At 38.0% G+C, this 17,229-nt stretch overlaps 1 long non-coding RNA gene across 1 annotated transcript in view; it reads left to right on the top strand.

The window, feature by feature from the left end:
• The window catches only part of LOC145528695 (uncharacterized), a 686,972-nt gene that overhangs the window by 380,517 nt on the left and 289,226 nt on the right, over positions 1-17,229 (top strand). Inside the window, exon 4 of the long non-coding RNA XR_014070554.1 lies at positions 9,945-10,060. This is a non-coding gene — a long non-coding RNA (uncharacterized LOC145528695). The remainder of the gene's footprint in view (positions 1-9,944; positions 10,061-17,229) is intronic.

The raw sequence follows: 17,229 nt of genomic DNA, 5'->3' as shown, positions 1-17,229 counted from the left end.
CTGTAGTTAACGTTGACTAAGCATTGGAGGGGGCCTATAGACCTTGAGAATAAGTACAAGCTGGAACAAGGAACTATCTGAAACTGAACTGATCTCAAACTGCCCACAACAGCTCCAGAGAAATTCCTAGATATATTTTTACTCTTATCACTTTTTAATTTTTTAAAAAATTTAAGTTCTTTATTACTCCTTTAATTTTCATTTTTATAACCTATTACCTTGCAAAAAAAGACCCTATTTTTAAAGCAAGTTTCATATATATATATTTTATAATTTTTGTGATTGATTATTTTGTGTGTTTTTAATTTATTTTTGAGAGTCTAACCTCTACTCTAGATTTTTAATCTTTGCTTTTTTGTATTTGTTATCAATTTTGTACCTTTAAGAATCTAATCTTCGGTATCCATTTTCACTTAGGGGTGTGATTACTGACTTGATTGCTCTCTCCCCTTTTGACTCTCTCTTTTCTCCCCCAGTTCACCTGTATCTCCTTCCTCCCCCTTCTCTTTTCTACTTAACTCTGTGAATCTCTCTGGGTTTTCCAGGCTGTGGAGAACACTTAGGGAACTGATTACTGATTACTGGCTAGAATTTTCTCTCCCCTGTTGACTCCCCCTCTTCTCCTCCTGGCCACCTCTATCTCCCTCCTGCCTCTTCTCTTCTCCATGTAACTCTGTGAATCTCTGTGAAACTCTGTGAATCTCTGTGAGTGTTCCAGACTGTGGAGAGCACTTAGGGACTTGATTACTGGCTAGATTGCTCTCTCCCCTTTTGACTCCCTCTCTTCACCTCTATCTCCCTCCTCCCTCTTCTCTTCACCATGTAACTCTGTGAACCTCACTAGGCATCCCTCACTGTGGAGAATTGTTTAACCATTGACCTAGATGTTTTATCATCTGTGCTGTATGGATGGAGAAGTCTTGAGGCTACTGTAAGAGTAAGACAGAAAGCCAGAGCCAGGAGGCTTAACTCCAAAACTTGAGAGCATCAGAGAACTCCTGATTCCAGGGAACATTAATACACAAGAGCTCACCCAAAAGCCTCCATGCCTACATTGAAACCAAGCTTCACCCAAGAGCCAACAAGTTCCAGAGAGAGACATACCATGATAATTCTCCAGCAAAGCAGGAATACGGCCCTGAGCAATAAAAGACAGGCTGCCCAAAGCCATGCCAAACCCATAGACACCACAAAACTCACTGGACACTTCATTGCACTTCAGAGAGAAGAGATCCATCTCCACCCACCAGAACACAGATGCAAACTAGGAAACCTTGACAAACCACTAGTCCAACCCCACCCACAGGGAGCAGGCTCCACAATAAAGAGGAACTGCAAACTTCCAGCCTACAGAAAGAGCACCCCCAAAACAGCAATCTAAACAACATGAAAAGGCAGAGAAATATTCAGCAGGTAAAAGAACGTGATAAATGCCTACCAAACCAAACAAAAGAGGAAGATATAGGGAGTCCACCTGAAAAAGAATTCAGAATAATGATGGTACAGATGATCCAAAATCTTGAAAACAAAATGGAGTTACAGATAAATAGACTAGTGACAAGGATTGAGAAGATGCAAGAAATGCTTAATAAGGACCTAGAAGAAATAAAGAAGAGTCAATCAATACTGAATAATGCAATAATATAAAAAACACTGTGGAGGGAACCAACAGTAGAATAACTGAGGCAGAAGACAGGATAAGTGAGGTGGAAGATAGAATGGTGGAGACAAATGAAGCAAAGAGGAAAGAAGAAAAAAATTAAAAGAAATTAGGACAACCTCAGAGACCTCTGGGACAATGTTAAACACCCCAACATTTGAATCATAGGAGTCCCAGAAGAAGAAGATGGAAAAAAAGGCCATGAGAAAATACTTGAGGAGATAATAGTTGAAAGCTTCACTAAAATGGGAAGGAAACAGCCACCCAAGGTCAAGAAATTCAGAGAGTCCCAAAGAGGATAAACCCAAGGCAAAACACCCCAAGACAAATATTAATCAAACTAACAAAGATCTTACTCCTTGGAAGAAAAGTTATGACCAACCTAGACAGCATATTAAAAAGTAGAGATATTACTTTGCCAACAAAGGTCCGTCTAGTCAAGGCTATGGTTTTTCCAGTAGTCATGTATGGATGTGAGAGTTAGGGTATAAAGAAAGCTGAACACCAAAGAATTGATACTTTTGAACTGTGGTGTTGGAGAAGACTCTTGAGAGTCCCTTGAACTGCAAGGAGATCCAATCAATCCATCCTAAAGGAGATCAGTCCTGGGTGTTCATTGGAAGGACTGATGTTGAAGCTGAAACTCCAATACTTTGGCCACCTCATGCAAAGAATTGACTCATTTGAAAAGATTGTGATGCTGGGATAGTTTGAAGGCGGGAGGAGAAGGGGATGACAGAGGATGAGATGGTTGGATGGCATCACTGACTCAATGGACACGAGTTTGAGTAAACTCTGGGGGTTGGTGATGGACAGAGAGGCCTAGCATGCTGCAGTCCATGGGGTCACAGAGTCAGACACGACTGAGCAACTGAACTGAACTGAACTGAATGATGATCAAGCACAAAGAGCAGATATTAAAAGCAGCAAGGGAAAAGCAATAAATAACACCCAAAGGGATCCCCATATGGATAACAGCTGATCTTTCAATAGAAACTCTTCACGGCAGAAAGGAATGACAGGACATGCTTAAAGTGATGAAAGAGAAAAACCTACAACCCAGATTGCTATATACAGCAAGGATCTCATTCAAATATGATGGAGAAATCAAAATCTTTACAGCTTTTGCTGTAAATCTCTCAGCTTTTTCTTGAGAGAATTCAGCACCACCAAACCAGCTCTTCAACAGATGCTGTAGGATCTTCTCTAGACAGGAAACACAGAAAAGGTTTATAAACTCGAACTTAAAACAACAAAGTAAATGGCAACAGGATCATACTTTTCAACAATTACCTTAAATGTAAATGGGTTGAATGCCCCATCCAAAAGACAAAGACTGGCTGAATGGATACAAAAACAAGACTCCTGTATATGCTGTCTACAAGAGACCCACCTCAAAAAAAGGGACACATACAGACTGAAAGTGAAGGGCTGGAAAAAGATATTTCATGCAAACGGAGGCCAAAAGAAAGCAGGAATAGCAATATTCATATAAGATGAAATAGACGTTGAAATTAAGGCCATGAAAAGAGACCAAGAAGGACACTACATAATGTTCAAAGGATCAATCTAAGAAGAAGACATAACAATTATAAATATATATGCACCCAGCATAGGAACACCCCAATATGTAAGGCAAATGCTAACAAGTGTGAAAGGGGAAATTAACAGTAACACAATAATAGTGGGAGACTTTAATACCCCACCTTTAATATGCCTAGATCAACAAAACAGAAAGTTAGCAAGGAAACACAGACTTTAAATGATACAATGGGTGAGGTAGAGCTAATTGATATCTATAGGACATTTCACCCCAAAACATTGAATTTCACCTTTTTCTCAAGTGTACACAGAACACTCTCCAGGATAGATCACGTCCTGGACCATAAATCTAGCCTTGGTAAATTCAAAAAAGCTGAAATCATTTCAAGCATCTTTTCTGATCAAAATGCAGTAAGATTAGATGTCAAGTATAGGAAAAAAACTTTTAAAAATACACACTGGAGGCTAAACAACACACTTCTAAATAACCAACAAATCATGGAATACATAAAAAAGGAAATCAAAATATGCATAGAAACAAATGAAAATGACAACACGACAGCCCAAAATCTATGGGATTCAGTAAAAGCAGTGCTAGGAGAAGGATCCTAGCAATAAAAGCTTACCTCAAGAAACAAGAGAAAAATCAAATAAATAACCTAACTTTACACCTAAAGCAACTAGCAAGTAGAAGGAAAGAAATCATAAAAATTAAAGCAGAAATAAATGAGAAAGGAACAAAGGAGACTATAGCAAAAACCAACAAAACTAAAAGCTAGTTCTTCGGGAAGATAAATAGAATAGAAAAACCATTAGCCAGACTCATCAAGAAAAAAAGGGAGAAGAATCAAATCAACAAAATTAGAGACGAAAATGGAGAAATCACAACAAACAACACAGAAATACAAAAGATCGTAAGAGACTACTATCAGCAACTCTATGCCAATAAAATGGACAACTTGGAAGAAATGGACAAATTCTTAGAAAAGTATAACCTTCCGAAACTGAACCATGAAGAAATAGAAAATCTTAACAGACACATCACAAGCATGGAAATCAAAATTTTAATAAAATATCTTCCAACAAACAAAAGCCCAGGACCAGACGGCTTCACAGGTGAATTCTACCAAAAATTTAGAGAGAAGTTAACATCTATCCTACTCAAATTCTTCCAAAAAATTGCAGAGGAAGGTAATCTGCCAAACTCATTCTATAAGGCTACCATAACCCTAAAACCAAAACCAGACAAAGATGCCACAAAAAAAGTAAACTACTGGCCAATATCACAGATGAACATAGATGCAAAAAATCCTCAACAAAATTCTAGCAAACAGAATCCAACAACATATTAAAAAGATCATACATCATGACCAAGTGGGCTTTATCCCAGGGATGCAAGGATTCTTCAGTATTCACAAATCAATCAATGTGATACACCACATTAACAAATTGAAAGAAAAAAACCATATGATTATCTCAATAGATGCAGAGAAAGCTTTTGACAAAATTCAACATCCATTTATTATATTAAAAAAAAACCCTTCAGAAAGCAGGCATAGAAGGAACATAGCTCAATATAATAAAAGCCATTTATGACAAACCAACAGCAAACATTATCCTCAATAGCAAAAAATTGAAAGCATTTCCCCTAAAGTCAGGAAAAAGACAAGGGAGCCCACTCTCACCACTACTATTCAACATAGTTTTGGAAGTTTTAGCCACAGTAATCAGAGAATAAAAAGAAATAAAAGGAATCCAGATTGGAAAAGAAGAAGTAAAACTCTCACTGTTTGCAGACGACATGATCCTCTACATAGAAAACCCTAAAGACTCCACCAGAAAATTACTAGAGCTAATCAATGAATATGGTAAAGTTGCAGAATATAAAATTAATATACAGAAATACCTTGCATTCCTATACACTAACAATGAGAAAACAGAAAGAGAATTTAAGGGAACAAACCCATTCACAACTGTGATGAAAAGAATAAAATACATAGGAATAAATCTACCTAAAGGAGAAAAAGACCTATATATAGAAAACTATAACACACTGATGAAAGAAATCAAAGATGACACAAATAGATGGAGAAATATACCATGTTTATGGAACGGAAGAACCAATATAGTGAAAATAGTATACTACCCAAAGCAATCTATAGATTCAATGCAATCCCTATCAAGCTACCAACGGTCTTTTTCAGAGAACTAGAACAAATAATTTCACAATTTGTATGGAAACACAAAAAACCTTGAATAGACAAAGCAATCTTGGGAAAGAAGAGTGGAACGGGAGGAATCAACCTGCCTGATTTCAGTCTCTACTACAAAGCTACAGTCATCAAGACAGTATGGTACTGGCACAAAGACAGAAATATTGATCAATGGAACAAAATAGAAAGCCCAGAGATAAATTCACGCACTTACGGGCATCTTATCTTTGACAAAGGAGACAAAAATATACAATAGAGAAAAGGCAATGTCTTTAACAAGTTGTGCTCTGAAAACTGATCAACCACCTGTAAAAGAATGAAACTAGAACACTTTCTAACACCATACACAAAAATAAACTCAAAATGGATTAAAGATCTAAATGTAAGACCAGAAACTATAAAACTCCTTCAGGAAAACATAGGCAAAACACTCTCTGACATAAATCACAGCAAGATCCTCTATGATCCATCTCCTAGAGTTATGGAAATAAAAGCAAAAATAAACAAATGGAACCTAATTACACTTAAAAGCTTTTGCACAATGAAGGAAACTATAAGCAAGGTGAAAATACAGCCTTCAGAATGGGAGAAAATAATAGCAAACGAAGCAACTGACAAAGAATTAATCTCAAAAATATACAAGCAGCTCATGCAGCTCAATACCAGAAAAATAAATAATCCAATCAAAGAATGGGCCAAAGAACTAAACAGGCATTTCTCCAAAGAAAACATACAGATGGCCAACAAACACATGAAAAGATGCTCAACATCACTCATTATCAGAGAAATGCAAAGCAAAACCACAATGAGGTAGCATCTCATGCCAGTCAGAATGGCTGCTATCCAAAAGTCTACAAGCAATAAATGCTGGAGAGGGTGTGAAGAAAAGGGAACCCTCTTACACTGTTGGTGGGAATGCAAACTAGTACAGCCACTATGGAGAAGAGTGTGGAGATTCCTCAAAAAACTGGAAATAGAACTGCCATATGACCCAGCAATCCCACTGCTGGGCATACACACCGAGGAAACCAGACTTGAAAGAGATACATGTACCCCAGTGTTCATCACAGCACTGTTTACAATAGTCAAGACATGGAAGCAACCTAGATGTCCATCAGCAGATGAATGGATAAGAAAGTTGTTGATACTCAACAGAATATTAAAAAGAATGCATTCGAATCAGTTCTAATGAAGTGGATGAAACTGGAGCCTATTATACAGAGTGAAGTAAGTCATAAAGAAAAACATCAATACAGTGTATTAATTCATGTATTTGGAATTTAGAAAGATGGTTATGATGACCCTGTATGCGAGACAGCAAAAGAGACACAGATATGAAGAACATACTTTTGGACTCTGTAGGAGAAGGCAAGGGTGGGATGATTTGAGAGAATAACATTCAAACATGTATATTACCATATGTGAAATAGATAACCAGTCCAAGCCTGATGCATGAAACAGGGCACTCAAAGCTGGTGCACTGGGATGACCCAGAGGGATGGGATGGGGAGGGAGGTGGGAGGGGGGTTCAAGATGGGGGACTCATGTACACCCATGGCTGATTCATGTCATTGTATGGCAAAAACCACCACAATATTGTAAAGTAATTAGCCTCCAATTAAAATAAAATAATTAATTAAAAAAAAAAGTGCTTCAGGTTCCCTGACATAATTGCCATTCATGCTGGCTCTGCTGAGGCGAGATGCCCAATATGGTAAAAGTGATTGGACGTATGACATAGTAAGCAATCTTTATTGACCTATTTGAGATTGACAGAGTGAATATAACTGGATTCCTATCTTACTGTAAAGTTTGCGTTCATCACAGGAGTAAGAGAAGCAAAGAGACTATAATTCAGGGACCGATATTTTGTTGTGCAGGAATTCATTTTCTAAACTTTGCCTCATAATTTGTAGTAAACAGTATTGAGGGATCCAATTGCAACCATCTAGCAATGAATTTACACTTACAGTAATATTATCTAAGCTATCTTTGCTTTTTGGAAAAATAGCTAAGCAGTTCTTAGGTTAATCTGTTTTAGTACCAGCACATTTTAGGGGGAAAGCAATGAAAACAAACAGAGGCTAATGGAGTACACACAATTTTTGGTCTCTGCCTTATAACTGTAGTTTGTTTGGGAAGCAGGAAATGCATTCAATAGTAGATCTTTAGTAAACTTTATTACTTCGACCTCCCAGACCTTTCATATGTTTCTTTTTTAGCTACTCTCAATAATGGTGATGATTCTTCGTGACACTCAGACACTATGGAATTGCTTCTATCCATTTGGACAATGATGTAGATAATTTTAATGTTTTTTTCTGGGGGAGGTGGGGAGAGGGCCCATAAGTTTCCAAAGAGGATAAAAATCAGGTTTCATTGTTTTAAAATTAGATTTTAATTTCTAGTTGTATCATGGAGCAGAGACATTTTCTTGTACAGAGAGATGTTTTCTACTTCTAGACCATAAAGTACCATGAGGGAAAAAACTAGGCCATTTCATCTTTATATTGCTAGAGCCTGGTGTGGAAGCTGCCAGTCTATTCCTATTGATTGGAAAAAAGGAAAAAAGGAAAGATACTAGTAATTTTACTATTGGCTTTTGAAGTCGGTTAGCCACCTTTTCTTAAGTGACCCACATATCATAAATTTGAGAACTATGTTCTACTTTTTGTGATATGTGTAATAGCATGTCTGAGGGACAAGTCTTTGCATAAGATCACTATTTCTTTTCCCTAATATTTACTGGAAAAGAACCATGTGGTAAACATAAGTGCTGATTCACCATGTTATTTGCTTTGGCCAGTGAAATGTGAACAATAGTGACATGTATCACCTCTCATGAAATTGTCTGCTTCTCCCTTATTCTTCTGTTATGGTTTCCAGTGACATTCTATAAAAATCTAGGTCTCTAAATGAGAGTAACGTTGAGCTGTTACTCCATGGAACATAGGAGCAGCCTGTCATAGATGTTTGCAAGGAATAATTCTTTTTATTCTAGGTCCCTGAACTGTATTTTTTGCTACCAATAGAGTTAAAATTCTAATAATCATTGCTCCCAATTATCTTATTATTTTTTGCCATAATGAGTCACAAGTAAGCAATTTAATGAACCTAAGAAAATAAAGAGTTATTCTTCATGGTTCAAAGGCTATTGGAAGAGTGCTGGATTGTTTCTTCTGGAAAGTAATGTTTCTTTTCTAAACAGGTGTTTAGAGTGCATCATTTTGGAGAATTCTTTTCTAAAACAGTTTTAGGATAGTGGTTGAGACAGAAGGTTCTGAAGTCATTCTACCTGGGGATGAATCCCAGATCCCTCGTGTACTAACTGTTTCACTTTGGGCAAGCTGTATAAAGCTGTCTGTACTTCTAAGTATAATAAGTGAACACATCTCATAGAGTTGTCAGAAGTGGAGACCAAAAACTGGCAGCCAGGATATGGGGACATATATTCACATTGTGTAATGAGAGAGACTCTTAATTCTAAAGCTTACTCTGACTGTCAAAGTACTATTTGAAGTGGTATTTAAGAATGAATAATCCTGCTAGAGAAATAATAGAAGACTGTTAGATTCTGATGAATTGATTTAATGGCAACTTTAGGCAAAGCCAATCCATATTGTTTAAGGGTAGGGAAAACTATGCATTCATATTGCAAGTATCCAGGGAAGATTTTAACCCAAGGGGAAAAATGTGGAACATGAGTGACACGCCTCAGACTGGCATATTGGAGGGAAATGTTTCCTTTTTCAGGCTTCAGGTAGTTGGAGCTTGGATCCCAAGGGGAGGGAGACATGCTTCTGAGAACTTACTCTAGGAAGAGTACCTATGATGGCACCAGGTCATGGGGGAGTGCCAAATAGAAGCAATGACTAATGAAGGAACTTAAGGCTGTGAGGATGCCACAGTTAGGGTCCAGGTTTCAATCCTCAGCTTTGTATTTCCTTTGTACTATTACGAAGCCTTTGGAAAATCCTTGTGTATGTTGTAGTCTGGTCTACTGTCATTCTGGGGAATCAAAAAAGGGCTGGTGCCACTGTGAGGGACTGTGTGGTACAGGCAAAGCAGCATTGGTTTTTGGGTCCCCAGCCTCAAGATAATAAGAGATGGACTCTGGAAGTGGGAGGTGGTTATCACAAGCTTGACTCCTGGCTAAGATAGTCAAAAAAACAGAGTGAATCTAGGAAACACATAAGTATTCTTTACAAATCCTCACAAACACTTAGGTACTGGAATCTGGTAGAATATTAAAACCTGGTTGAATATTAAGCAATCATGATTCACATATTTAAGGGAAATGGGAGCTTATAACTTAGTGAAGTCTGGAATATTTGTTTAACACTATCACCACCACCACCACCATCACTACCATCATCACCATCTGTCTGTATAAACTGGACTCACAAATCTGTAATGAAAAAAAGAATTTTATTTTATATTAAATTCTTTCAGTAAAAGCATTAGAATAATTGACACAAATTGCATCCTTCCAAGACTGTTCTAACTTTTCTTGTGATTTTTTTTTTCAGGTTTCTGATGATCATAACATCCTCAGATCTTCTGGTCCAGCCTTCTTGATTGGTCCCAGCTGTTGCCTCTTCTGCCTCCACTCTTGCTGCCCTGTTGGCACAGTCATCCCCCAATGGTGAGTACACTGACTCTGCCTATCTGACTTCTGGAAGGAAAACAAGTTTCCTCTTATCCCCAAGAGCACAGGTGAGACCAGGTTATGACTTTTTATAAGACATTATAACATGTTACAAGTACAAATTTAAGCTTCATTTACTTGTGTTTATTATTTTTGGAACCATCAGACTCCATAATCAAAATCTGAATCCTTGCATCACCCAAGAAGGCCTCCAGATAACTGAAGCTCTCCCACTTGTCCAATACCAGTGGGATTCTTCCTAAACATCACCCTCTCTCAACTGTCCATGTCCCATCCCTGTCCTCAGCCTCTTGTTTTTTTCCTGTCATCCCTAGTTTGATGTCTTGTCTCAGGATTAAACATGTTCCAACATGATGGGCAGTAAGTAGACCCCTCTCTTCAGAGGGAAATTACTGTTCCAGGCAGATGGCTGCAACAAAACAATCCCGATAGTTGATGGCATGTGTACAATGAGGTTGCAAATTAAATCTTAAATAGCATTACATGGAGGACACCAAGTGTCCAGTACTGGCTGCTGCATCTAGTCAAGTTCCTTCTCAAAGCCTGTGCTTCATTATGAAATAGAGAGAGGATCAGTTCTGCCTGACAATTAATCAGTGACCTCATCTCAGGAAAAGGCAAAGACGTATGCCAAATACTAAATATCATTTCTCTCATTTTTTTATAGCTTATTGTTGTGAAGCATTATTATAACTTTACAGTGATTTTTCACTGAGGAATCTTCACAACCTAAAGAACCCCCTCCAAATGGTCCTTTTTAGTGTAAAGGAAAGTTTGCCTTAAAGACAATTTCCCATTTTCACCTTGAAAACATAAATTACTACCAATCCCTAAAATGGTAAATTTCTTTTATGAAATGTCAAGAACCAGACTTTGCCAGGTGGGTTTGACTCTAATATGTCCATAATTAATAACTGATTTCAGAACACTGACCAATTTCTATTCCTATGGGATTAAAAATGTGCAAAAATCACTATTCTATGGTGTTCTAAAGTTGGAATAAAAATACTAAAGTTAGTATTAAAAAGTACTAATAAAAATTCTAAAGTTAGAATAAAAATTTTGAATTATTTATGTATATATTCTTTACTAGATCTAGACAGACTTTATGTTAATACAGATTTCTATAAGGGAGGCTTATTGGTCTCTACAAGGATCCTTTTACAAGGAAGTCAGAAATACTTAAAATAATTCATTGAGAGTACCTTCCCCAAATCCTGGAATGAAAACTTTTATTTCCATCTCATCAACTTTAGGTAATGACTCTAAATCCATGTAATTGAAGGGTCAGTGTTGATTCTGGGATGGTTTGGATTCCCTGTTGCATTGCCCCAGTTCTGAAAATCATTTTTGCTGTGCCTTTGAAATCTTGTCTCAATATTCTGGCTAGGATATCTTCTTTCAGGGCCCTTAATACAGATGGTAGATTTCATGAGTCTTTTCATTGGTAAATGTTCAAAGAGTACTTTATAAAAGTTCTGTGAATATATTTGAAAGATCTGCTTTGTTGCAATGTGCTGTGATAAATGACTATTTAAGAGTTAAAGTGTCTACTTTGAAGTTAAATTACCTACATTTTTTATCCTGACTCTGCCACTTACAAGTTATGTGACTTTGTAAAGTTACTTAATATTCTAATGTTTCAGTTTCTTTATCTCTAATGTGATGATAATACTAACATCTACATGATACACATATTATGAGAATTAAATAGGATTCTGTGTGTGTATGTGTGTACACATAAAAACTTTTTCTAAATTAAAAAGATGTTACCATTTAAATTTTGGTGACAAAGTGGTTTTCCGATGTAGATGAAAAAATATTGGTTGCCTGCCCGATTTCTGCATGCATTCTAACACTCTGTCTTTAAGTATTCTGTCCTGCATCTTTGCACTGTAGGCCATATCTGGTGTTCTATTCAGAGATGAGGGGAGGAACATGTTGAACTGGGAAATGTCAGTTACAACCTGGAGCCTAAATTGAAATCAGATCCCATTTGCATAACACTGTAATAACATCAAGCATAGCTCTCTCCTCTACCCACAGGGGTGTAGCAGTTCCAAGAAATTATTCCTTAATCACTTCATGTCTAATATTCTGTGGGCTACAACTGCACTCCACAGCTAGGAGCATTGCCCTTTACTAGTAAATTCTGGTGATTCACTGATTCTGAACCTCTAATTATTTTTGAAACAAAATAAACTATAAAAATCAACATTGTGGCATAAAATATGGAAAAGTTAAAGGTCTTTACATGAGAATCTTTTATTTCAGACCACTCATGAAATCTGACATGTCTAACTTTCTGTAATTATGCTGTCAGTTTTAAGCCACTGTTTCCAATTATTACATTTGACAGCTTTTCATCTCTTTGGCATTGACTAGATTAGAAAAAAGATAAGAATAAAATATAATTTCCAACTGGTCTTATTTCATGCGTATGGTCTTGGGAAATGAGTTTTGAAGTAGAATCTTGGAAGGAAGGAGAATTGTACAAATACTAACCAATATTAGAAGGGAATTGTTTTTGTGAGCATTATATCTGATGACAGCATTGTGTTGTCTTTCCTATAGAAATGGTGAGGAGCAGTAAGTGAAAGCCATTTACTTTACCTTGGAGCCAAGCACCTTGGGTTCAAATCTGGCATTGTTGCATATTGGTTCTGAGGTTTTAGTTTTTTCATTTAACCTCTCTCTCCCCCAAGTGTTAGCTAACAACAAAAAAAAATTACAATAATAACACAACTCATGGTATTGTTGTGAATCTAAATAAGTTAACGTATGTGACAACTTGAAGGGTGTCTGGCACATGGTTAGTGCTGGATGATGCTAGTTCTTGCTAATAATGTCTATCAAAGATGTCTGAGTTGGCTTGTTCATATGGTACCTAAAGACAGTAGAAATTAAAGTAGGCTTTAATTTCTTTCTTCATACCTAATCAGTCATTAAGTTTATTGATTTTTAAAAAAATAATCTTTCTGAAGTTTTTATTCTGATGGACACCAACCTTTTTCAGTCTTTTATTATGTTTTCATTGAACTAATGCATTAGCTTTCCACCTGATTTCCACATCTGCAGCCTTTACCCGCTTCACTGGGTCCTAAGCATCATTGTCAGATCAATTTTCCTTAAAGTCAGATTGAGCCCATCACTGTTCAGCTTTGGATCTTTAGTAGTGCTCTATTTCTCACAGTATACAATCCAGGCTCTTAATCTTTATATTCAAGCTCCTTCCATGTAGCCAGTCTCAACCTTGAAAGTCCTTCAGTTGTGCTGTTCTGCTCAGTATTCCTATAGCATGTTTTCCTTTACATCTGTTGCAAGTATGTTCTTTCCTTTCTTTCCTTTGGAATATTCTCTTGATTTCTTATCACTTGCATTTCAGTTGCATGTGTGAACATCACAATAAATTACACATGCTTTGAAGGAAAGGAGAAATTGCTGACAACTTTCCCACACGAGGGTCTGCATAAAGTAATTGCTCAATAAATATTTGACAAATGAATGCTTCTCATGTTACATTGGGTGAAGCTTTCCTTCTTAAAGGGCTTCCTTAGTGGCTCAGATGGTAAAGAATCTGCCTGCAATGCAGGAGACCCTGATTCCATCCCTGGGTCAGGAAATCCCCTGGAGAAGGGAATGACAACCCACTCCAGTATCCTTGCCTGGAAAATTTTATGTACAGAGGAGCCTGGTGGACTACAGTCCATGGGGTCAAAGAGTCAGACACAACTGAACAACTAACACTTTCACTTTTCTTCCCAAAGAAGGGTGGGTTTTCAAATTTCCTTAAATTTCCACTTGAGTTGATTGGGGAATATCCCTTTTGGAACTGCTCAAATTGTTATCCTGTAATGTTAAATAACGTTATTGTAAAGACATGCAGTTTCTGCAGTATTTTTGGATGTTACCTTTTAGATCTATTTCTTTATGTTAGTTAATAATACTATTGTCTTTACTCTGTGCCAGATATTGTAGTAAATATTCTATATACATATCTCATTTAATTCTTACAACAACCCTTCCCATTAAGACAATATACTATTGCAATCCTTATTTGTGTAACTGAAACTCAGAAGGTTAAGTTACTTTCCGAAGGTTTGTCAGCCTGTATACAATCAGGGGGTGTTTCTATGGTGGTTCAGTTGTAAAGAATCCATCTACAAGTGCAGGAGATGTGGGTTCAATTCCTAAGTCAGGAAGATCCCCTGGTGAAGGAAATGGCAAATTACTCCAGTATTCTTGCCTGGAAAATCCCATGAACAGAAGAAGCCTGGTGGGGTACAATCCCTAGGATCACAAAAGAGTTGGACACAACTTAGCAACTGAACAACAACAACATACAAATTAGGGTTTCAGAGCTTCAAGCTGAGAAGGAAATGGCAACCCGCTACAGTATTCTTGTCTGGAGAATCCCATGAACAGAGGAGCCTGGCGGGCTACAGTTCATGGGGTGTTAAAGAGTCAGACATGACTGAACAACTAACATACACAAATTTCTGTTAATAGTGGTTTTGGGACTTACTTCCCTAGAGTTGGAAATTTAATTGGGAAGAAGCGTTAGTTTGGAAGGAGAAGAAACTGATCTAGAACTATCTGTAGCTTCAGGTCTCATTTCTCATCTTCAGAAAGTGTAATGCATGGTCAGTTTTAGAACATGCTCATGATTTGGCATTAAAATGTTAAGAATGTTTAGCAAGCATGATGTGGCAAACAGAGGGGAGGTAACATACACGTGCCAGAGATATCTCAAGGTAGAACAATGTTCCCTTGTAGACGATGTACTAAAAAGCAAGGAAGCAAGAGGTAACAATGTCTTAGGTTGGTCTGTGGAGTAAGTTCAAACGGAGACACATTAACAGAGTATATTATGAAAAGTCACAAAATGTTGCTTACAGAAATAAGTTATATGCAGCTTGACATGTGCCACAGGTGTGAAAGAGAGTATCTTATATATAAATTAGAACCTCATCCCTTCTTGAAGAAAACATTTAAAGCACCTGCCCAGATCCCTTAAAAGTGTGTGTATGTGTGTGGATAGAAAGATTTCTGACCTTCTATTCTCTATCACTCTCTGAAAATCCATGAATTCCATTTTTAAAATCCAAACTATATGTTGTGTCAAATATCACTGTCTTATCAAAAATCTGTCGTTTATTTGACACAACTGGATTTATGTTGTTCAGATCAACTTTTGTGTGTGAACTAAATATATATTCTGGGTATAGTCTTACAGATAAAAAAGAGTAAAGAGCATTTCCTCAGAAATAAAGAAATAGTAATTCTTATATTAGAAATTTAATCTTAATTTTATGTTTTTGAGTGAATTATTTTCCTCTTCATAATTATCAGGTTAGTGCTTTTTCTTTTTCTTTTGTAAGTTTAAGAAGTGCATTGAAAAATAAAGTATCTGATGGGTAAAATGGACTATAATTAAAAATGTTGAGTGGAGGAGAGGAGGTCAAGATTTCACATAGGAAGACTGAACTCACCTCCTCACAAGAACATATCAAAATTGCAACTACTTACAGAGCAACATGTATGGGAAAAGATTTCCCACAACTAAAGACATAAAGAAGGAACCAAAGTTCAACGGGTAGAAGGAGCAGACGTGCAGTATCACCATGACCAAAACCTTCCAATTTGACAATCCACAAATGGGGCTCTACAGGTCTTCCTCAAGGAGGTTTGAGCCTCATATTGGACTCCCCAGCCTAGGGAAGATCCCTGGAAGATCACCTGAACATCTGGCTTTGCAAACCAGCAGGGCTTATGATTGGGAGAATGGATTGCTGTAGGAAACAGACTCCCCCCTTAAACGGTGCATGCAAAATCTCACATGATCTGAGTCCCAGTACAAAGGTGATGATTTAAAAGAAGCCTGTATCAGAGGCACTTACTGATCTTGGAGAGCCTCCTGAAGAGATAGGAGGCAACTGAGACTCCCCCAAGGTTGGAGACACTGGTTTGTGCATTTGTGAGTGCCTGCTCAGTCGTGGCGAGCTCTTTGCAACCTTATGGAATGTAGTTTGCCAGATTCCACTAGCCATGAAATTTTCCAGCAAGAATACTGGAGAGTGGATTGTCATTTCCTGCTCCAGGGGATCTTCCTGATGGATCAAACCTGTGTCTCCTGTGTCTCCTGCATTGGCAGGCAGCTTCTTTACCACTGAGCCACCTGGGAAGCCCTGTAGACAGCAATTTTGGGGAACTCATTGTACCATAGCATCAGTGCTGGAAAGCAACAATTTGGAATCCTCCTTCCAGTCTAGTATTATCAGGGACTAGCCCCACCCACCAGCAAGACAGCACCAGCCCTGAGCCCACCTGGCTCGTACAGACAACTGCATGGACATCTGGCCCTATGCTCCAACAGACTGGTGCCAGTATCAAACCCCCTTGAAAGTGAAATTGAAAGTCGCTCAGTCGTGGCCAACTCTTTGCAACCCCAAGGACTGTACAGTCCATGGAATTCTCCAGGCAGAATACTGGAGTGGGTAGCCTTTTCCTTCTCCAAGGGATCTTCCCAACCCAGGGATCAAACCCAGGTCTCCTGAAGTACAAGCAGATTCTTTACCAGCTGAGTCACAAGGGAAGCCCAAGAATACTGGAGTGGATAGCCTATCCTTTCTCCAGCGGATCTTCCCAGCCCAGGAACTGAACTGGGGTATCCTGCATTGCAGGTGGATTCTTTACCAACTGAGCAATCAGGGAAGCCCTCAAACCCCCTTGCTGGGCCACATAAAAAGTCCTGTGGGGAACCAGCCCCTCACTCCAGTGGATTGGCACAAGTCCAGAGCACCCACAGAGTGCACAAGCAGGTATGCAGTGACCTGGTCCTACCCTCCAGCAGGCGGGCATCATACCAAGCCCTGCCAGGCCATGCAGACAGTTACACAAGGACCCAGCTCCACCTTCCAATGGTTTTGCACTAACCCTGTGCCCAGTGGACAACATGCAGCTGAGCAGGGATTTGATCTTGGCCATAGTGGGCCAACAGCAGTTCCAAACTCCTCTATTCAAACTCAATCTATTCAATAAGGAGTGCAATGTAATGATCATAAAGATGATCATTGAACTCAGGGGAAGGATGGATGAAGACACTGAAAATTTCAACAAAGAGTTAGAAATTATATTAAAAAAAA

Source organism: Giraffa tippelskirchi, chromosome 2 (assembly GCF_054371585.1).
Source record: "Giraffa tippelskirchi isolate mGirTip1 chromosome 2, T2T-mGirTip1v1.2.pri, whole genome shotgun sequence".
Taxonomy (NCBI): Eukaryota; Metazoa; Chordata; class Mammalia; order Artiodactyla; family Giraffidae; genus Giraffa; species Giraffa tippelskirchi.
This window is presented reverse-complemented; position numbering and strand designations above follow the sequence as displayed.